This window comes from Balaenoptera musculus, chromosome 14 (assembly GCF_009873245.2).
Source record: "Balaenoptera musculus isolate JJ_BM4_2016_0621 chromosome 14, mBalMus1.pri.v3, whole genome shotgun sequence".
In the NCBI taxonomy this organism is placed as follows: Eukaryota; Metazoa; Chordata; class Mammalia; order Artiodactyla; family Balaenopteridae; genus Balaenoptera; species Balaenoptera musculus.
In genome coordinates, this window is record NC_045798.1 from 24,899,864 (window position 1) to 24,922,313 (window position 22,450).

Genomic DNA, 22,450 nt, shown 5'->3' on the forward strand with positions numbered 1-22,450 from the left:
TGTGGGACATACTTCTGTACCCACAATGTTCTAGGTCCTAGAAAGATGATCTAGACACTGACACCTTGACTATTCATAAATCAGTCACAAGGGCAGAGGCTCTGAGTTGCAGGCACAGATTTACAGCCAAGCTGCTTCTTGCCAGGGCAACTCTAGGAATTGCTCCACCAGGGGGAGCTGCAGTCAAAATCTGTCCTTAGCTGTTTGACTAGAAAAACAAAAGTAGTATATAAAGAAACATAAAAATTAAAATTTAAATCTAAAAATTAAATAGTGTTGTATAAGTATTACAATTAAGGAAAATTACTACAGCTCCGTGTTAATTTTTAAATTATTTCTATTAAACATTAGTTCATGATGATTAATGATTCCTTGCATGCAAACTTGATAATACAGTAAGCGGAGAATATTCTAAATCACCCAGGGACTGATGGTTCTATTTCTGTGTGATTGTGATTGAAGAACAGATCTGCCCTTCCAACCACATCATCATTAAACTCTCCTTCTCCTCTGCCACTAACCTCCTCAGAAAAAAGTAAGACATCAAATTGATGAATTGTTTACTGGGAGAAGAATATCAGAGTTAACCCCTGTTACCTCCCTGTCCCTCTAGCTCAGGATTCTGTGTCTGACAATGGCCTCAAGAGAGCATTCTGGGGAGGAGATGGGCGGCCTTCTCATCCATCAATCTCAAAGCTTAGGAACATTCCTGAGACAGCCCACGCCTCCTTCAGTGTCTATTAGAGAACATGCCAGCGCGAATTTACGGAAACCCATGAGGACCTTTGTGCCTGCTCAGCTGTAACCTACTGTGGCTAGGGAGGTTGGGGGAAGGACCTTTCCATTTGCTTACTGGGATCATCGAGCAATAGATCCTGCTTTTACGTGAATCAGAAATTTAACCATTTGTTCAAAGGGATCCATGGGGATACAAACACAGGTATGAGGGAAGATAGAAAATGGACCCCTCAGGTGTGGAGACAAAGGAACCCTCCTATACTGTTGGTGGGAATGTAAATTGGTGCAGCCACTATGGAAAACAGTATGGAGGTTTCTTAGAAAACTAAAAATCATATCATATATGGTAGCTATCAAATATGGTAGTTGTATGATCCTGTAATCCCACTCCTGGGCGTACATCTGGAGAAAAGCAAAATTCAAAATGAAACATGCACCCCAATGTTCACAGCAGCACTATTTACAATAGCCAGGACATGGAAGCAACCTATATGTCCATCGACAGATGAATGGGTAAAGAAAATGTGGTACATATATACAATGGAATATTAGCCATAAAAAAGAGTGAAATAATGCCATTTGCAGCAACATGGATAGACACAGAGATTGTCATACTGAGTGAAGTAAGCTACACAGAGAATGATAAATATATGATATTGCTTATATGTGGAACCATACTGCCTTCCTCACCTCCTTCGATCCCTTCTCAAATACAAGAATACCGCAGTGCTCCTGACACAGTGATATCCTGGCCAAGGAAGGTAACGCTGGGGAGGCAGTGGCCAGTGGGGACTCCACAAGCCCTGACCACTGACCTGTGATGGGACCGGAGAAAGAGGGAAGACCCCTCCCTCCTCCATTAGCCTGTGAGTCCCATGAAGGCAGAGGCTGTGTGTCCAGCATCAACGACCAAGCCTGGCAAAGAGCTCAAAAATTATTGAAAGGATGGATCCCATGCACATAAACTCACACACATATACAGGCATAGACATATACACACGCACAGACATACACACATACACAGGTAAACATATATGCAAACAAACACATATACAACCGAAGTTCTAATATTAGAGAAAGGAAAGGAGTTAAAAGAAAACATATACGTTAGGAGGAGAAGGGAGAAGGAAGGAGAGGGATTCAGGAAGTCTTGGGAACCAGCTACATTTCTATCTCACCCCACCACTTCCTATCAATGTGATCTTGGCTAAGGAACTTAACCACTGGGTCTTAGTTCCTCATCCATGAAACGGAAATAACAATAACAGTACCAAGTTCAGAGGACTGTCGTGAAATTTCAAGGAATCCATCTAGATGAGGTGCTTGGCCCAGGACGGAGCTCATGATAAGCAGATTAAAAGTGATAACATACAAGAAGTGTCAGGCTCACAGGTCTGAGGGCGGTGCCCTGTATCTGCCAGCTCCCCTTCCTTATCTTCACGTGTTTAGTTAAGTCTAAAGACCCAGGGGGGCTGAAGCTACACAACTTCCATTCTTGCCATGCTGTAGGAGGACTCTACCCAATGGCTGAGTACAAATTAGCAGAAGAGGATTCACCAAACTGCTAAAAAGCCGCACTGACAGTTTGAAATTAATCCTTGCCTCGGGCCCTGGATGTACCACTCTTCACTTAAGTTTTGCCGCATAAATATGTTTTGGAAATATTCAGAGGTAATGGGACTGCACATAAGAGAATCAATTAAATTAACCTTTCCCCAAAAGCATCAGGTAGACGGATCAAACCAAGGTAATTAAAGAGATTGCTTTTGCCTCTCTTTTAAGTTATCATTTTGTACAAAGTAGCTCCCGATGTCATCACACTGCGGGTTTCCTCTCGGATGAATAGACACAAATTAAATCAGTTCCCAGACATCCCCGCCCTCCCAGGCTGTCTATTCTGGAGAGAGCAGGTTTGAGATTAGCCCAGAGGGTGAACACTAGCGGGATGTTGGTAGCTACCAAAGCCACTGCTCAGCATCAGGCCCCAAGCAACTTGAGACCTGGGTGTGGTTCTCCATCTACATTTTTTTTTTTAAATCACAGGCTCTAACACAGTGATTGGTACAAAAGGTTGGTCGGAGATTGGCAATGGGTTGGTTTTCTCCATCGCTAATTTCCAAGTACTTTGGGCCAGTGTTTTCCCTTCTCTGGGAATCCGTTTTCTCATTTCCCAGTGGTCAGACAACTCTGATTTTAAGGACCTGTCCAGAGCTGATAATCTCTAACTTGTCCTCAATAGTCTAGACTTGCTATGAAATTTCCAATGACTCTCTGATCACTCCAGTGTCTTTCCAGGTTCTTGAGCATAACTCCCCTAGGACTTGGGAAGCTGAAACTCGTTTCCCCCAGTAGATTTTTCCTCCTTCTTAATTATGAAATCTCCACATTTTAGCTGGAGACACGGCCATCTAGGATATATTGAATACTACAATTCTCAGCCTCACTTGCAGCTGGGCATGGCCATGGGGCTATGTTCTGGCCAATGGGAAGTGATAGGTATGACTCCCGCTGAAAGCCCTCAGAAAGAAGTGTCCACCACTCCCTATTTTTACCCCTTCCCATTGGCTGGAAGGTGGTATAAGGACAGGAACTGGAACAGCTGTCTTTGAAGATGTGAAGGAAGGTCCAAGTTGAGGATGCCAGAGCATCCTCTGAGTTGGAAGGAGCCTGGGGTCCCTGGAGATTCCAGATCTGTCTTGTTATCTCTGGACCATCCACATTGATAGAGAAACAGAGTACTGTCTTAATTAAGCCACAAGTATATTTTGATCTCTCTGACATAGCAGTTGACACAATATTATTAATAACTTATACAGCCTGCAGAGGTGAGTCTTGCTTTACCCAATAATAAGGTTCTGGAAATGTGTGAGTAAATGGAATTATTGTGCTTTCAATCACATTTTCAATGTGCCGGGAGAAGCAGTATGTTGGGGTAGTTAAGAGTAGGATTTGGGAGTGAGAAGTAAAGTTCAGCTCTATTGCTATCTGTGTGGCCTTGGGCAAGTTACTTAGCATCTCTATACCTCCATATTCTTCATTTACAAAGTGGAGGTGTTTGTATTCATCTCACAAGATTCTTGTGAAGATTAACTGAGACCTGAATGCAAAGTCCTTAGTGTGGTACCCAGCATTGTAGTAAAGCACTCCATAAATATTCCATGGAATTATCTGGGAAGTGAAAAAACAAATGTCCCAGAAACCACCAGCACAGATTCTGGCTCCACTGGTCTCAAGTGGGGTCTTGGTATCTATGCATTTTAAAGCTTTCCAAGGGAATTCCCTGGTGGTCCAGTGGTTGGAACTCTGCGTTCCACTGCGGGGGAGAGGGGGGACATGGGGGGGGGGGCGGGTAGTGCATGGGTTGATCCCTGGTCAGGGAACTAGGATCCCGCAAGTCGCGTGGCACAGCCAAAAAAATAAAGTAAAATAAAACTTTCCCAGTTCCTTGAGTAGTTGAGAACCACTAAATTAAAGGAATCTAGGGGGAGAGCTTTCTATAAATCAATTCCTGATTTGCCTATCATGCTAATACAGCCACACCTTTAGGATGAGTCGTCCTTACCTTGCAATCCCTTTCTGTTTCTCTTTTGTTTCTTCCCCCATCACCTCTGTATACATGCGCGTTCCTGCTATCACTGTTCACAGCATGAGCTTCCAGAGGAACCCCTGAGTCTAAGTTACAGTCTCAGCCTGATTCCAGTGATAACTAATATCTATGTATTGGGTTGGCCAAAAAGTTCATCCGGGTTTTTTTCCCCGTAACATCTTATGGCTTAGTTTTATGGGCTTTCTGGAGCACTTTCATATATATCATCCCACTAGACGTTGGCCGCACCCCTGCAAAGCACTTAAGACTGGTTTTACCATCATCATCACCTCCATTTTACAGGTGAGAAAACTGAGGCTCAGAGTGGTTCAATAATTTCCCCAAGGGGAGCCCAGATTTGAACTAAGTTTGGTCTGATTTCAAAGCCTGTGATTCACTCCTGAACCCCTCTGCTTCTCTAATACTGCATTGTGATTATTGAAATGAGTCATTTCTTCATTTATTCAATACACGATTGTAGTCTCAAAGACCAAAGAGATGGATAATTCCATGAGCTAATGAAACCCTGGGTAGACCAGTAGCTTCTCCCTATTTGCCCAAATCCAGCTGTGAGTTTGGTGAAAGCTTCGGGGGAAATCTGAAGTCACCAAAGCCCTCTGGAGTATCCACAGAGGGAGGCTGGACCATGCCAGAATTCCCCAGGAATTCCATGAGAGGAAAGAAGACTGCCCTTTTACCCCTCTCTCCAAATCTATCCCTTATCAGATGAAAGCATTCTCTTTGGTCAGAGGAGCTTGAAAGCCATTGCAAGGCCACTCTCCTGTCTAACTTGCCCAAGCCAACTGCAGATCAGAAACATTACGGTGAAAAGCCCCTGTCATCTAGAAAGCCTGTGTTCCATTTGCCAAAAAAAAAAAAAAAAAAAAAGTTTCTCTTACACATTATATAACTCCAGGGAGGCAGTTGCTTAGCAACTGAGCCAAGTTGGCTGGGCTAGGAGGAGTTATTAACTCTTCCTGCAGTCAACTGACATTGTTGAGTCTTCCTGGAAGGCCACCAGCCACCCTATTTTCCATAACAGAAAGCTCATGACCCCTCCTGGCTCTCTTTTCACCAGAATTGCATAGGTGACAGTGTGCAGCTTATCTAGTAAGACCAGCCTCAGGCTTTCCCTAGCCCATGGAGAGAATCTATTGAGAATCCATTTGGTCATTTTAGCTACATGAAATTGAACACCTGGCAAGCAACAGAAGTTAAATGCACATTGCCACATCAGCATATACACTTACATTTTTAACAGGAATTCACAGAGCACCTACTGTGTGCCAGACCCAGTGCTAGGTACCGGGGATCGGCAGTAAACAAGATCATCAAATGCCCCACCCCGATGAACCTACATTCTAGTTGGGGAGAGAGATGGTACCTATGGAAAGAAAGAAATAAACAAGCTACTCTGTTTCTCGTAAGTGCTTTGAAGGAAATAAAATAAGGGGACGTAATAGAAAGAGCCTAGTGTACATGTAGGAGGGGGTGTATCTATATCTACAGCTATCTGTACGCACCCACCTAAATTTATCCATCTATAAGATGTGTCCACATTCTGGACACAGCGGGTTGCTGCTGACAGATATCTTCCATTCAGTGTCAGCGTTACAAGAGCTCTAGAGCTGCTCTTGTTCAATCTCAGAAATCTTTCCTATCCCTGTAAACGGAATCATCCGATCCAGCCAGTCACTCAAGCAGTAACCTGGGGGACACTTTGATTCTGTTTTCTCCCCTTTTCCCACATTTATCCAACAAATCTATTGACTTTGATTTAAAAACAGGGGGCTTCCCTGGTGGCGCGGTGGTTAAGAATCCACCTGCCAATGCAGGGGACACGGGATCGATCCCTGGTCCGGGAAGATCCCACATGCCGTGGAGCAACTAAGCCCATGCGCCACAACTACTGAGCCTGCGCTCTAGAGCCCATGAGCCACAACTACTGAAGCCCACGCACCTAGAGCCTGTGCCCCGCAACAAGAGAAGCCACCGCAATGAGAAGCCCGTGCACCGCAACGAAGAGTAGCCCGCACTCGTTGCAACCAGAGAAAGCCGGCGCGCAGCAACGAAGACCCAACGCAGCCAAAAAATAAATTAAAATAAATAAAATAAATAAATTTCAAAAAAATAATAAAAATTAAAAAAATTAAAACAGACCTTGGACCTGCCACTTCTCTCCATCTCTGCAGCTTCCACGCAGGTGCAAGCTGCCACTCTGCCCCTCTGATGACTCCACAGCTTCCCTACCGGCCTCCCCTTACAGTCCCTTCTCCACCCAGCAGCCAAAGGGAGCCTTCAGAAAGGGAACTCAGACCCCATCACTCACTCCTCTGCTTAACACCTTTCAGAGGCTTGCGTCCCACTGTTCTTAGATCGCCTCCAAACCCTTACTGCAAGGCCCTGTGTGTCCCAGAGCCTGGCTGCGTCTCTCGACCCGTTTCTGACCATGCCTGCCCTCATTTACCAGCCACAGCGGCCTTGGTTCTGAGTCAAACAGGACAAGCTCATTCGTTCCTCAGGGCTTTTGCACATGCTGTTTCCTTTGCTCTGGGCCTGACAAACCCCTACTTATCTATCAGATCTTAGTTTAAAGGTTGCCTACTCAGGGAGGCCCTCCCTGACCACCTGATTCCCCCATGCCAGCACCCAGCTTGATGCCTCTATAGCACTTTTATTCCTATTTGTAATTGTGTTGTAAGCAGCTTTTGGCAGGAAAGAGCTCTCTACTGGGAGGTCCCTTTTGTCTTGTCACTAACTTTAAACCAGGCACCCCCATGCTCTACTCATCTCTGGCCCTGGCACACCTTTCAAATCTTTTGGCCACACGATACCTTGCCTAATCTGTTGGCTCTTTCCGTAGATCAAAGAACTAAAAATGAAGAATAAGTAATTCACAGATGACCAGATCTGTTCCCTCACTTCCCCTTTGGTAATCTCGCGAACAAACTGTGAACAAGAGAGCATCTAAAGAAGAATCACAAGAGGGACTTCCCTGGTGGCACAGTGGTTAAGAATCCACCTGCCAATACAGGGGACACGGATTCAAGCCCTGGTCCGGGAAGATCCCACATGCTGCAGAGCAACTAAGCCTGTGCGCCACAACTACTGAGCCTGTGCTCTAGAGCCCGTGAGCCACAACTACTGAGCCCGTGTGCCACAACTACTGAAGCCCGTGCGCCTAGAGCCCATGCTCCGCAACAAGAGAAGCCACTGCAATGAGAAGCCCGTGCACTGCAAAGAAGAGTAGCCCCCGCTCGCTGCAACTAGAGAAAGCCCCCACGCAGCAACGAAAACCCAATGCAGCCAAAATAAATAAATAAATATATTAAAAAAAAAAAAAAAGAATCACAAGAAGTCGACAAGCCTGCACACAGTGGGGGACGGCGATGACTCTGATCCCCTATCTGAATGATTAACTTAGACTATGTCCTTTTTTCTCTTTAAAAACTTTCATGACTGAGCATAATCTTTGGAACAGGTTTGTGGGGGGACACTGAGTCCACCATCTCCCCAGATTGCCGGCATTCTGATTAAAAGGAACTTTCCTTTCTACCAACATCTGTCTCTCTCTCTCGAGTACTGATTTTTGAGCGGCGAGCAGCTGGACCCGATTCGGTAACAGTGTGTGTGTGTATAAATATATATACTTGACTTGCTTGTTGTTTTTCTCCTTTTATAGACTGAGCTTCATGAGGGCGGAGACCACATCTATTTGGTTCCAACAATGTCACCAGCATCTGTCCTGGAGCATGGCATATATAGACAGTATTTAGATATTTCTATTTTCTAAATGAATGAACATAACATAATAAAATAGCTAGAATTTGCTGAGTGCTTACAACTTCCCAAGCACAATGCCAAGCACTTAACATAGAATCTCATTTCATCTTCAATGATAACCCAATGAGATGGGTGTTACTATCCCCATTTTAGAGATGAGTAAACTGAGGTTCAGAGAGAAGAGCTGATAAGACCAAGGTCACACAGTCAGGCAGTCAGTGGCTAGGCTGAAATTAGAACTAAGCTTACTCTGACTCCCAAAGCTGGACTTTTCAATCACTATAGAATTCCTAATACCTTGAGGAGTTTTATGACGCTTTTTTCACCCTTCCCTACTTTACTGTATGAGGAATATTTCACCCATAGGCAGCAGGCCTATCAAAGATAGCTTGAGAGTCTGAGATGGCATTTCAGGTTAGCTCAGTCTGGCCAGTCTTGTAAAGTCAGGCAAAGTTCAGTAATCTGAACAACCAGAGCACAGCAGACAAAGGGCGAAAGAAAATAACTCCCCTCACGGAGTCATTCCCAATTGTGCGTGGGAGGCTTTGCAGGACATCTGAGACGCTCTACAGCATGGAGCATCTCCCTATTGCTTTATGCCCAGCACAAACCTTGATGAAAAAGAATATGTCGGTGGAAGTAGCTGGCTCTAAACAGTTCTGCAGGCGGAGGGAACTTGGTTTGGATTAAAATAAGATAATGCAAACAGCTCTTTTTTTGGATGTTCTGAGCCCTCAGTCAAGATCCTTACATGGATTTGTATCCACCCAAAGTCCTTTCAGGTGGGAACTCTTCCTATCCCTATTTTACAGGTGAGAAGATGGAGAGAGACAGGGGTCTGCTCCAAGTTGCACAGCCTGTAAGTGGTGGATCTGGGGTTCCAACTGAGGTAGGTAAAGATCCAGAATTCTCTTTCCTATACCATCAGGAATACCCCCTTCCCATAAGCCCCCAACCCTTTTCTAAAGACCTATTGCGTTGCCCAATGGTAGATTCATATGCAGATTCCTAAATACCATGAAATGGCCAAGATGAAGCAGGTACTGTGGATCACAGACAATTGATGTGCAGTCCAAGCCTGTCAACCACTGAGTGTAAGGTAAGGCTCTCTGAATTCAGGGGTGGGGGTAGACAGTCACATACACATTTAATCCACATCTCCTTTGCTTCAAGATGCACTAGTTATAACAAAGATCTAGTTATATCAAAGATAATCATCTTTGACAATACCACTGTCTTCTAAAGGTCAACAGAATGAGCTAGCCTGTATAAAAGCACCCTACCCTCAAAAATGCCTTGCTTTTCCCATCTGTGAAATAGGAATTTCAGGAGTAGGGTCTAGTTGCATCTAAGATTGCTTTTAGTCCCAAAGTTCTCACCTCCAACCTTTGAGTTTGCTCTTCTCTGAGTCTGCAATGCCCTTCTCTCTCCTATCTCTGCTAAGTTTTACTCATCCTCCGGGACTCAGCTCAGGGCTCGCCTCCTCTGGGAAGCCTGCCTGCCTTAAAACCCTAGTCTGGGTCATGTGCAGCCCTGGAGCTCTGGGGCTTATTTCTATCCTGGCACACATCGCTATTTGTCACAATTGTCTGCTTATACATTCAACCTCCCCATCAGCCTCTGAGACTGTTGAGGGCAAGGATTCTGCCCTAGACAACTTCTTTCCTTCAACAGCCAGCACGGTTCCTGACACTCAAGAAACACCCAGCACGGGTGCACTGTATACACAGCACCATGATCTCCAGCACGGTTATTATTCCTGGGAGAATTTGACCCAAACAGCCACAGGGAATTGAGCAAAATGAATGCCATGGCAAGACTAATGCCATGGTGGGGTGGGAATGGGATAACCAATTTTCTCTACACATCTCCTCAATGTTCAAAAATGTCAAATGAAGAAAAAAACCAAACTGTAAAAATAGTACCTTTTTTGTTCATGCATTTCCCACTATTTTAGGACAATGTAAAACAACAGGATTGAAGAAAAACATCAAGCCAGGGTGAGCTCTTGGCCTTAACACAAACTCACTTTGTGACCTTGCATAAGTTATCTTCCCTCTCTGTCCTACATGCTTCATCTTTAAGTAAGGGAGATGGACCAGGGTATTCACCAAGTGCTCCGATTCATATATATTCCTCAGGCATCGAGCCATGTTTTTCTCACATGGATTTTCTGGTGACAAATTAAGGGGGTTTTTTTTCCCCTGGGGAATTCTCTCATTTTTCCGTGTTCAAAGACACACAAACTGCTCACAATCCCCTGCTGTTGTAAGAGCAATTTGCCTTCATTATACTAAAGCTTTCAGCATTTCTTGAAACCACTTTTTATATGGAAAAAAACTGTTCCTGATGTGATCACAGGAGATAAATCTGCTATTTCACATTTCAAACAGTAATCAAAATTCTCCCTACTAGAGCAGGTACTCATTACAATTTATGGCGAGGGCTGAAAACTGCTTCTATCGTCCTCTTTCACCTGTCCAGAATTATTATTTCTATTTAGGACAGGAATGCCTAAAGGGGTGGAGGGTGAACGTGAAGAAATCTCTTTGGTGTGATGTTTATGCTTCATTTTGTGTTTCTTTCATGAATCACATTATCTTGGGTTGACCAGATAGCTCATTTGTATGACCTCACCTTCCTTTCATTCAACTAGGAACCAAAAATTATAGGAGGGATAATAGAGGACTTGGGAAATGGGCCTATTTTACCCATTAAGGCCTGAGGCCTACAAGCTTTTTAAGAGCCCATGAAAACATCTGGGAGCTAAAAACAATATATTGGCTCCAAAATAATAAAACTGCACAAGCAAAATTAATAAAGGCTCAACTTAAACGGCTCCATAACCATACCATTATGTCAATCTTAGTATTTTTTAAATTTAGTGTTCACAAAGTTTCATTATATTTGAAAAGAGCTGATGGGTTAAAGTCTCATTTCATAAGAAATGTATGTGTGATGATTTTTTCAAGAAATTACAGATAAACATAAATTGAAAGAGTTACTGTGGTAACAAAATAATTCCAAAAGTATAACTTTAATATTTCCTTTAAAATGTTATAATAAAAATGCATTTAAGGGCTTCCCTGGCAGCGCAGTGGTTAAGAATCCACCTGCCAATTCAGGGACACAGGTTCGAGCCCTGGTCAGGGAAGATCCCACATGCCACAGAGCAACTAAGCCCGTGAGCCACAGCTGCTGAGCCTGCGCTCTAGAGCCCGTGAGCCACAACTGCTGAGCCCGCGTGCCACGGCTGCTGAAGCCCACGTGCCTAGAGCCCGTGCTCCGCAATGAGAGTCCACTACAGTGAGGGGCCCATGCACCGCAACGAGGAGTGGCCCCCACTCGCCGCAGCTAGAGAGGGCCCATGCGCAGCAATGAAGACCCAACGCAGCCAAAAATAAATAAATTAATTAAAATAAATAATAAAAAATGCATTTAATTTGTATGATGCGATGTGAGTTTGGGGCTCCAAAATAAGACTTCTTAGGGCAAACCAAGGTCTTAAAATGGCCTTCCATAGGATGAGCTGATGAATGGACAAGTTGATAGATGAAAAGACAAATGAATGGATGCATGGATGGAAAGACAGATGAATGGATGGATTCATCAACAGGTGAATGGATGAAAAGATGGTTGGATGAATGGACAGCTGTATATAAGGACAGATGAACAGATAGGTGGATAGATGGACAGATAAATCGATGGATTGATGAATGGGTGGACAAGGATGGATGGATGGATGGATGGACGGGTGGATGGTTGGTAGGACAGGTGGATGGACGGACAGATGGATGGATGAAGTTACTTGCCCAATATCTCTCAGTGAGTTAGTGAATGTGCCCTGATTCCTCACTTTCAAGCTGTTATTAAAGCCACTTAAATTTAGTCACAGTTCCTCAAGCACAAGGACTGGAAGGGTCCCGAGAGATCACCTAGTACAACCTGCTCATTCTACAGATGAAAAAACTGAGGGTCAGAGAAAGGAAGAGACTCAGCTGACGGCACATTTCCTTTATTCTAATCAAGCAGGAGGTTGTTATTTAAATGTTTGCCTCTTGGAGAGACCTGGCACACGCCTATTTCTCAGGCACCCTACATATGTATAGGATAGTGTTTCACAACTGATGGCAACTTGCTGCTAAACTGACAGGTCTCTGTCTTGCCAAGCCCCACAATCCTTCCTGCACACTTTCCCCGCTGTCTCCTGAAAAAGGCAGAATGGTGAATGGCAGTGTTGTGTCTGGGTCCAAACTACTTTGTAGATAGACTCTGCTCAGGAGAAACACATCTGCTTAATTCATGCTCATGCCATCTTATTTTTAGCACATACTCTGTCTCTTCCTGAGTCCTTCAGGTATCAGTTGAAACATGGTAGGAAAAAAAAGAAGCTCTTGGTCTCCTAACATACTGGACTTGTCTGTGACTTTTCTCTTGGTGACAGCATTTTGATTTTCCTTTGGGAGGCCTCCATTCCTCCCTCTTAATCCATGTGTTGGGGTAGCTCAGGCCTGGCCAATCAGGTCCTACATCACTCCAGCTCCAGTGATTGGTTCAAAGGTGAGCATATAAACCAAGCCTGACTATATGGTATACACATATATTAGCCTACTTAATCCTCTCTACCACCCTGTGAAATAGGTACTCTTATAAATCTCTTTTAAAGATGAGGAAACTGAGGCATGGAGACATTCAATAACTTGCCGGAGATTGTAGAGCTGCTAAATGTCAGAGATGCAACTTGAACCCAGGTGGCCTGATTTCAAGACAGCATGCCTAATCTTGCAACATCCTGCCTTTAATATTTGGTGTATACTCTGTCTTCCGAAAATACCAGTTGATGGGTTTTATCATAGATGCTGAAAAAAATATATGTTTGCTCCCATTAAGTGCTTAGTTTATAACTTCAAAGTGACTTAATCCTGGGTGAATTGGACTGAATGACCTCAAGTAATTTCATACATATGACAACTCACTTTTCTGGAACTTTACTTCCTGGTAGCCTCAGCTAAGTGGAAGCTGCTAAGAACTAAGAACGAGTGAAAAATGAAAGCTTACAGTAAAAAGCGTTGCAAAGGGTGGGAGCTAAAGCTGGCGGAAGTTATCCATAGAAGAATCCCTCACTCTGATTTTGCACACTATTTTTACATGAATGTCATCTATCTTCTCAGCTTAAAGTAACTTAGAAATTGGCAATCTGGGAGGCACTCAGTGTAGCACTGTGGAGTCACTGACTCATGAGTTAGACTGATCTAGAAGCAAATCCCAGCCATGAAACTGACAGGTAAAGGAGTTTGCCTCTCTGAGCCTCAGTTTCCTCATCTGTCAAATGATGGCAATAATAGTATCTACCGCACACCATTGCTACAAGAAGGAAATTAAATGGTTGGTATAAAGTGCCCAGCATATAGTAGGTCACTGATAAATTATATCCATTATGATTGGCCAATGATAAGTTCTTCATCCCTTCTCAGGCTCAGTTTCCTCATATATAAACTATGGATTATAACAGGAGTCCTCCTGGGGTATTTCTCAAGGTTGCTGGATAGAGTAGTAAGATAACAGAAATAAAAATGCCTTTTAAGTGGCCAAATGCTGCTTAAGTGTAAGGTACAGTTATTACTTCTAGAGCAGTAGGGATTATACTATTGTTAATACTTGGTACAATTAATCATCATTATGACTACTGCTATTATTATTGCTGCTGCTACTATAAAAGAATATAATATTAGTCCTTAGGTTCCTGCAATATTTCACGATAACCTCCTGGATTAAGAGTGACCACACTTGAAATGAACACCCAGAATTGTGGCCTCTATTGAACCTGAACCAATAGCACCTCCTTTGTACCTGAAATGAATTTAACAAGGGTCCCTTGGCATGAGGAGATACAGACATAAACTGAGTATAGAGAGGTGAGTACCTAGCATAGCAGTTCCCAAGCACATGGTAATTGCACAATAAATTCTATATCATGAATGAGTACGAGAGGTAGATTAAAGATGGTGGCCAAGACTCTGCCATCAAGAATGAGGTTTGTTTCCCCTCCCCTTGAACCTGAGCTGGCCTTGTGACTTGTTTTGACCAAAAGAAAGCAATGTGCAACTTCTAAAGCCAGCCCTTGCAAGATCTTTAGCTTTTGCCTTTGCTCTTGGAACACTCCTGCTTAGAATCCAGCTGCCATGCTGGGAGAAGCCCAAGCCACATGGAGAGGCCACATGAGGGAAAAACTAAGGTGCTCTGGTGATAAGAAGCTCAAGTTGCCCAACATATAGATGAGCCCCTTAGACCTTCCAGACCAGTCAAGCTGCCTGATGACCATGGCTCTGTCCAACAGTACATGAACCAGAAGAATCTCCAAGCTGAGCCCTGTTAAACCACTGAATCATTTGAGATAATAGATGGTTGCTACTTTCAGCCACTAAGATTGGGGGGTGGTTTGTTATGCAGCAATAGCTAACTGAAGCAAAGTGAGTGTCAGTGCTCCAGTGAGATGTTCCTAACCCAGCTTCAAGGGGTGGAGATGGCTCCCCAGAAGAGACAGCATGTGGAAGTCATACAGGATTTATGGGTGATGCAGGCACGAAAGGGCCCCGGCTCTCACACAAGTCAACCCTCTTCTCTACATGACGCTTTTTAGTCCAAGGCGGATAAGTGACAAGAACCAGGATTTTTAAATCTTTTCTCACCTGAATAATTGTTTCTCCTCTTTAGGGATCAGCCCCAGTTCCCCGGCTTTAAATCAAAATGACAGAGCCTCCAAATTTGTTCAGGTGCTTGTGCATTTATAAAAATGTCTTTTGCTGGAAAAGCCCTGGTATGTCTAAATTCTGCCCCAAGCACATTTTTATAGTTAAGCTATATTATGTCATTTAATTTACCCTGCAATGTCAGGCCTCCATGAAACCGAGAGCCAGTGATAATACATATAAGATCTTTTTTGGACAGTCTGATCAGGGACTGGGAGGAAGGGAGGCGGGGGCATTTAATCATCATTTGTCCAAATTTATATTCTTTACCTCTGCTCTCTGCTGCTTTTTCTGTGTTCTAGCCACTGCAGGGAGGACAAAGAAAGCCTTTCAAAGCACCTGACCAGGTTTGAGGATGCAAGTGTGTGGGTTGGTTGGAGGTTTGAAACACTGCTGAAGGGTCAAGGGCTGGGAACCCGTGGACTTTTGAGCAGACTCAGAGCATCAGCCTCGCTTCCACTGTGCTTGGAGAGATTGTGCCAGGAGGGGTGGGCTGGGCTGAATGGAATTCAGATGGTTCCAGACCTTACATGAGAGGCAGGGAACAGGTGGGCCTGTCTCGTGGTGGGGGCGTGAGGGGGTGGGATAAACTCCTTCAAGTCTTACCTGCAAGGGCTTCCTAAATAACCCTCCTCCACTTCATCAACAGCTTTCCAAACCAGATCAGGCCACTCTCCAGCTCACAATGGCTTCTAAGCACAAGAGAACAAACTCCCAGTGCCTCCCGGCAGCCCTCCTTGCCCTACGGCATCTGGCTCCACCACCTCTTAATGTCATCATGCCCACTTTCTTCTCAGTTCTCAACACTCTGACCACAACGGCTTTCCGTTAGTTCTCCGAATGCCCCAAACTCTGGCAACTTACCCTGGCCAAGGGCAGAGCTGGATCCTGGCTGCTAACACACCCCTGGCTCAGCCTGGCCCCTGCAAGAGCAAAAGTGGGGGAGAGGGCTGATGGCAGGGGTAATTCAAGTCAGGGAGCCGGGCCCTGTGCACGGCAAACCTGGGCCGGTGCACAGGAGGCTGGGTGTGATCGATCCCATGCTTCACGGGGCACATTTATTTGGCTCATTAAGGGAATTAACTAGATTTCCAGGAAGAGAAGAGCTGGGAGACCAGGACTGCCCCTGGGGAGGGAACACAGAGTAGACTCCCACCACACCCATATACCACAGAGAGGCAGCGGATTCTTTTAAAGTCCCTCAGACTCAAATAGAAATCCCAGCTCTGGGTCTTTCTAGAGCTGTGCGACCTTGAGCAAATCCCTGACCCTCTCCAAGCCCCAGTGGTGACTGCGGTCAAATGGGCATAATAGTCTCTAACCCGCTGGACCATGATGGGGGCTTAAATGGGAGTAAAGGGCGTAGCGTGTGTCTGGCATATAAATGGTAAGCATAATTATCATGAACAAAGGAATCATAAAAGGTCATGGTTTAGGGGTCAAATAATCCAGGCACACTTTATGGATGCATCAGAAATCTCCAGGTACAGTGGGTAGAGCTTCCGAGGCAGTAGGCAGGGGTGTAGCCCAAGTATTCGTGTCTTTAAATTCTCCCCAAGGGATTTTAACTCCCTCTTAAGTCCACTTTGAAAACTACTGATTCAGCCCAGGCCGCTAAATTTAAGATGGAGAAACTGAGGCCCAGAGAGGGACAGCGATGGGCCCAAGGTCACACAGCACATCTCCACACACACACAGCTCCAGAATGCAGATGTCTGACCTCTGGTTGGGTGGTCTTTCTGCTAGTCCATGCCAAGGAGTTAGGTTAAACCAAGGTGCCTGGCTCTGGCTAAGCCCCCGCGGGTAGTGTGAGGGTTGCCCTCACATACTCAGCTCATACTCTGCAGAGGTTATAACTACTCTCAGGGTCCCCAGCTCTCTTTTTAACCTCTTCATGTATACAGCGCCCCGGGAGAATATCTGAAGTTCTTTGGAAACTCTTTATCTTGTTTATTATCACACACTGACAAGCTGAACCCTTTCTCTCCTGTTGCAGGGCTGGGCCATCACTTTTACCCCATTATGCAAATAACGAGTGATGGCTGCGGGGGATGCAGCCCACCCAGCACATGGATGGATATTTGATGGATATTTGATGGATCAATGAATGAATGAATGAATGTGCTGAATCAGTGAATAAGTGAAAAATCACCGAGAGTAAGTTCTTTGAGGGCTGGCACTGGTTTTTGTTCCAGGGCCTGGAGCAGAGCCTACACAGTAGACACTCATTAAATATTTGCTGTTTGTGGTGGAATCAGTGAATTTCCAGCACCCTCCTGGGAAAGACAGATGCCTAAATAAAAACTGAGACTAGTACAGGCTTATTACTACAGCAGGGGTGCCAGCCTGGGGCCTTGGGGCCAGCACAGGGAGAGGGAGGGAGAGGGGACGCATTGGGGAAAGGACCCCAGAAGTGGGTACACGGTATCGGAGACTGGGGAGGGAACCAGCGAAGACAGCCTGACTTGGGTTAATTCTGGGCCTTGTTCCAGTCACAGAAAAGAGGCCCAAGAAATAGAAAAGCAAGTTACGGACCAATATGGAAAGCATGGTACCAGGTTGTAAGAATTCAAAGTGTGTATGCTGGGACTTTCCTGGCAGTCCAGTGGTCCAGTGGTTAAGACTCCGCGCTTCCACTGCAGGGGGCGCGGGTTCGATCCCTGATCAGGGAGCTGAGATCCCTCATGCCGCGTGGCGCTGCCAAAAAAAAAAAAAAAGAGTGTATATGCCCAAATTGAGGGTCATTCTACAAAACAATGGGCCAGTCCTCTTCCAAAATGTCAATGTCAGAAAAAGCGAAGCCAAGAAACCATTCCTCATCTGAAAAATAGGACTCACTTTCTTTTTTTTTATAAATTTATTTATTTTATTTATTTATTTTTGGCTGCGTTGGATCTTTGTTGCTGCACACGGGCTTTCTCTAGTTGCGGCGCGCGGGGGCTACTCTTCGTTGAGGTGCGCAGGCTTCTCACTGAGTTGTCTCCTCTTGTTGTGGAGCACGGGCTCTAGGAGCACGAGCTTCAGTAGTTGTGGCACACGGGCTCAGTAGTTGTGGTTCGCGGGCTCTAGAGCACAGACTCAGTAGTTGTGGCGCACGGGCTTAATTGCTCCACGGCATGTGGGATCTTCCCAGACCAGGGCTCGAACCTGTGTCCACTGCATTGGCAGGCGGATTCTTAACCACTGTGCCACCAGGGAAGCCCAGGACTCAGTTTCAATATTACTAGCCTCTCAAAGTTGTTTGTGACCATCTAATACAATAAGGGGTACCCTCTGCCACATGCACACAAGTAAATGACTATTTTTATTACTACTTAGAATAAAACTACTCCAGGACCTGAAAGAGGTAATTTGTTTGTGGCCAAACCTCATTAACTGATTGTCCAAGTTTATGCTTTATGGACATAGTGGGTACATAATTTACATATATACACACACTCAGGTACATCTATATAATTCTCTGCAATTCAGGGTGTATTTTCCCACATGCCTAATAGAATGCAGCACCAACATAGTTGCCATAAGTGAAATCAGTGACACTGCTCTCAGCAGGCCCTGATGGAGCTCTCTTGTCTGTGTCTGTGAAGTCCGGAATGGTTCTTGAAGGTTTTCTTCAAGTGGCACACTTATGTGGCCCATGAAAGAGCATCTACTAATTTTTTTTTTTCTTCTAGAAATGAGGGTGGGTGAGACCAAGCCAGTTTGCTTTGTGTAGATATTAGCCAGGACCGCAGGCAGTGCTCTGGGAATTGGCAGTTCCCAGCCCTGATCCCTTGGAGAGAGCTGCCCGCTTGCCTGGAAATCAGGGCAACACGAGAGAGGGTAGAGGAGAGAAGAAAAAACTTGCATTTTTGACTCATACTTGAGTTTGAAGAATGATTAGCTGTTGGGACTTCCCTGGTGGCGCAGTGGTTAAGAATCCGCCTGCCAATGCAGGGGACACGGGCTCGAGCCCTGGTTCGGGAACATCCCACATGCCGCAGAGCAACTAAGCCTGTGCGCCACAACTACTGAGCCTGTGCTCCAGAGCCCGCGAGCCACAACTCCGGAAGCCCGGGCGCCTAGAGCCCGTGCTCTGCAGCAAGAGAAAGCCCGCACACAACAACAAAGACCCAACGCAGCCAAAAATAAATAATAAAATAAATTAATTCAAAACAAAACAAAAGAGAATGGTTAGTTGTTAAGTTCTTTCAGGACAAGGATATGTTTTATTCATCTATCTCTAGCCCATGCCAAGTACCTGATACAGAGTAGAAGGTCTTGAAGGATGAGAAAGTGGTCTTGAATGAATGAATCAATGAATCCTAATCCACCACCATTTAGCCATCTGAGCCTCAGTCAGCTTCCTAATCTATAACTAAATGGCTGTTAACAGTCACCTTTGAAGTTCTGCTAATAATTAAGCAAAATCCTACAAATGAAGCCATAGCAGGGATTCTAGGGCATTACAGGAGCTTGTTTCCTTCTCAGCCTTTCCAGAGGCCTACTTTCTTTGGAAACAGGGCAGGGGCATAGTGGAGAGACAAATAGATAAGACCCAGACTTTGCCCTCTGGAAGCCTCCCCCCCCCCCCCCCCCCCCCCCGACCCCGACGGCAAGGGTCCTCACAGAGGACCTGGCCACACCCAAGCTGCTCCTTGTCTGGGCTTTTGTGGCTGATGTGAGATGAAACTTGCTCATAAAAAACTGGCCAGGGAGTGATGGCTTCACCCACCCAGACTCCTGCATTCTGCTTAGAACCTCAATTTTATTAAATAAGATAATAAAGTACCTTAAATCGGGAAGCATAGTTTAGATTTGGGTGCTGTAAAGTCAATACACCTCTGTGAATTCCCACAGACTGTTTTACCTGTGGGGTTCATGCAATTGTGAATTCTGTCCCCACTGGTAAGGTAATTTATACACCAAGTCCCTCTTCCTCTATTGAGACTCTTGGGAAAGGTCATTCATTCATTTATTCATAGCTGTATCTATATCGAGTACCTAATTTGTGTCAGGCACCGTGCTAGCTCTTGATGAACAATTCTTCCTTTATTTCAAATAGATGAAAAAGGTACAGTTATTTTCCCTGCCCATGCTTTTTGCACAAGGCACAAACAACCTGCCAAGGTTATGCAGCTAGTAAGTGATGAAGCTGGGTTTCAGACTCTGGTCTCTGTGCCCCTGAACTCTGAGCTCTCGGCCACTGCCCTACACCCAATGAGCACCTGCTGACTGCACGACGTGCCATGCTCTGAGCCAGATGTTGGTGACACAGGCTTGAGGAGTTCTTAGTCTGGGAAGAAGACAATCATGCCTTAGCAGGCATGCTGATATTAAGCATTTCCTGAGCACTAATTAAGAATGATTACACTTCAGCAGTCATTCAACCAACCACTGTACATTTATTGAGCTTCTGTTTTCTGGAGATGGACTGTTGAGAGGTGGGGACTGAGAAAGAAATGTGATCTATTCCCTGCCTTGGAGGACCTCATTGTCCTGAAGGGGAGAAAGGCTTTCCAATGCTTGCATCTGTGGGGAAGTGATTAATGATGATGATAATCCATTGATCGTGCATCCCATAACCAGACACCTGCTATGTCCTAGCACAAGTCTAGGTCCTGAACTCGAAATCACTCCACGTGGGTACACACTGATAATGCATCCTTCTGACTTTTCTGTGACATCAACGGTAGGTCTAGATACATGTTTAATTAATGAGGAGGGTGATGATGATATATGTTACATTATATATGTTCCTATGCTTATTGAGCTCCTACTATGGGTACCAACCACTGTTCTACAAGTTTTATAGGATTAACTCATGGCTTCTCACTACAAGCCTATGATATGGGTCCATCTGTCATGCTCACTTCACAGCTGAGGAAACTGAGACCTAGAGAGGTTAAATAATTTGCCTAAACTTACACAACTGAATTAACAAGAGAGGTCTGAGGCTTCCTTTAAAAACAACCACAAGAAAATGTTGTTTCTAATGCCAATGCAAGTAACAGTATGCAAATTAGCCCCAGCACATCATTTTTTATTTATGCCATAAATTAGGCAAATTTCCCTTCCAAAGCCCTGGAAAATGAGGCCTGATTCTACATATTTTGCATTCATTTCCAAGGTGGTTGGCCCCCAGTTAGCTTTACAACTCATTAAACCTGCTCTAAAGAGGGGCACGGAGGTGCAGGCCTGATCAGCAGGCTTTAGGGAATGAGAAGTGGGAGAAGCACTGGCCCTCTCCCTGTGCAAATCGCTTTATAGTTTAGTGGTGCCCTTCTACATTCAGGGCTGCCACGTACAGTTGCATAGGTTGTGCACTGCTTAACTTCAGGGGAGCCTTTCACATACACTACAGTATGAATAGCGCCTCCTGCAGTTGTGCAGGGAAGTGACCATACGCATTGCATTCTCACAAGCTACCCTGTGGAGGGAGGCTGAGGAAGTATTCTATTCTCGTTTTGCAAATGGAAACCAGGGAGCTGGGCTGATGAGAGGACTTCCTCCAGCATCACACAGCACATAAATGGCAGAGCTGGGATCCACATTCAGGCCTGTCTCAGTCCTAACCCATGGCTGAGTTCACCATTCTCAGAATGTTCACTCTGAGTACGTTCTTTTAAACACCTCCTCCCCATTTCCATAATGTTAAAGCTTTGGAGAAATCACAACCTTATATAATAGCCGTGTTACTAAAACCACCCATAGAACAACATGTTTGAAAAAGCACATCCTGTTTTCCCACTGGCCTCCATCATTGCTTCTAAAGACATTGTTGTCATTCCGGAAGAACCTTTCACAAGGATGGGGAGGGCTCCTGGGACCCTATCTTGAAGTTTCTCTTCACTTTCTACCCTAGCTTGATTTTCAGAGATGATGGATCACCTTGAAATGCCTAAATACATCAGTTTAAGAGGACCCCTCTCATCAACTTCCGCCCTAAATTGTTTTTTCCTAAGTTTACCCAAATGATGTAAAGATTGTATATTTCCTACATATGCTTTTTCCTATGCCCCCCAAATTTGAGCCATTCATGGCCAAAGAATGCCTTTCTTTCTCTCCTTTCTCTCTTTCTTTCTCCCTTTCTCTCTTCCTTCCTTTCTCCCTCCCTTCCTCCTTTCCTTCCTTCCCTCCTCTCACTCATCCACTCAACAAAACGGCTGAGCATAGAGAGATAATAAGAGTCAACCCAATCAACAGACACTTACAACACATTGTGATTCTTTCCAGCTCCCTCAGATGTGTTTATCAGTGAGGCCACAGCTTGATGAATATGGATGTACTGGAAAATGAGTTCCAGGGCCACATCCTCGCAGTTAGAAGGGTTGAGGAAGCAACTATCGAGGGCAGCGGAGCAAGTGTGTGAAATGTCATTAGCGGTGATTACTCAACCCAAAGTATAGACCTGAACGGCCCCATGTTATGCCCCATGCATGCTTATCACCCCAGCCGCACATGATTGGATCAGACACAAAGAGCCAACCTTCCGCCTGAGCAGGACAAGCCATATTCCTCTTAGGAACCTGAACCAGGAAACACGAAGAGGCTGAGTGTTAGGAGGTCTGTCTGGACTGCCATGGTCTAGAGCGGTACCATCCAGTAGAGCTTT

At 45.0% G+C, this 22,450-nt stretch overlaps 1 protein-coding gene across 1 annotated transcript in view; it reads right to left on the bottom strand.

Annotated features, from left to right (window-relative positions):
- SEZ6L (seizure related 6 homolog like) overlaps positions 1–22,450 on the bottom strand; it is a 201,072-nt gene that overhangs the window by 168,112 nt on the left and 10,510 nt on the right. The window lies entirely within an intron of this gene.